Below are 1,149 nucleotides of genomic sequence, written 5' to 3'. Positions count from 1 at the left end.
TCACCAACGAACCATAGTGGACAGCCACAGTCATTAGACTGTTTTTAAATTAATTACCTATTTTAGAGAACAAAAAATACTCTTAATCAATAACACAAATAAAAATGTAATTACCAGTTCCTCTTCTTCTTCTGGTTTAATTCTGTTGCTTCCTGGCCTATATAGCCCGGCGCCCCCATTCCTTGGTCCATTCTATTAAAATTAAAACAATTACAACGTTATGGAAACAAATACATTTATAACTGAAATAGGTAAAAATAATTTCAACCTTACTATAGAGGCATTTAAAAATAAAAAGTAATTAATGATCTCGTAATTCTAATTTTTTAGTCACTAATAAGTAACAGAAATAAGTAAAAAAAACCCTACAGTAGAAATATAAAAGAAAACTAAAATTACACTTGATCAATAACACCAATAAAAACGTTTAAAATAAAATAAAAAAATTACCAGTTCCTCTTCCTCTTCTTGTTTTATTCTGTTGCCTCTTGGCCTATATAGCCCGGCGCCTCCATCCTTTGGTCCATTATATTAAAAAAAATTAAATTATTCTTATTTATTTAATGTAATTTACAACTATACAAAATAATACAATGGGTAAATATGCAGTACGATTCATATACACTTGAAAATCTTGGGAAGGAACCAAGGTACTTCAAACATTAATTTAAATTAGAAGGTCCCGTGACCATCTTCTTTTCAGACGCCTCGGAGGATTATCAGGGATTGTTAAGGATGAAAGATTAAGAATTAATGGGTAAGGATGGTTAAGGAGTTTGGAATGAAAAGACGCATATCTGTTTTGGGGAGGGATTTGATGGTTTGGTGGAGCCCCAGAGCTCAATTCCATATGTCCAAATTGGTCTGATTATTGTAGTGTATACTAATTTTTTGTAGTGAATGGGAAGTTTAGAGCGTTTGTCAAGTAAGTGTTGTAGCAATCGGAATCTACGAGTAGTTTCTTATCGTTTCAGTCTTGCGTGTGGATTCCAAGTAAGTCTCTTGTCAAGATGGAGTTCTAAGTATCGAATCTGTTCAATAAGCGTTAGTGGATTACTTAGAAAGGATACTGTAGGATCAGCTGTATAAACCGTATAAAGAATGGGACCTAAGTACTACCTTGAGGAACACCGGCGGACTGAGAAAAGA

This window comes from Halyomorpha halys, unplaced genomic scaffold (assembly GCF_000696795.3).
Source record: "Halyomorpha halys isolate HHAL.00 unplaced genomic scaffold, Hhal_1.1 Scaffold1784.1, whole genome shotgun sequence".
Lineage (NCBI taxonomy): Eukaryota > Metazoa > Arthropoda > Insecta > Hemiptera > Pentatomidae > Halyomorpha > Halyomorpha halys.
The sequence above is the reverse complement of the archived record's forward strand: the minus strand, read 5'-3'. Positions refer to the sequence as shown.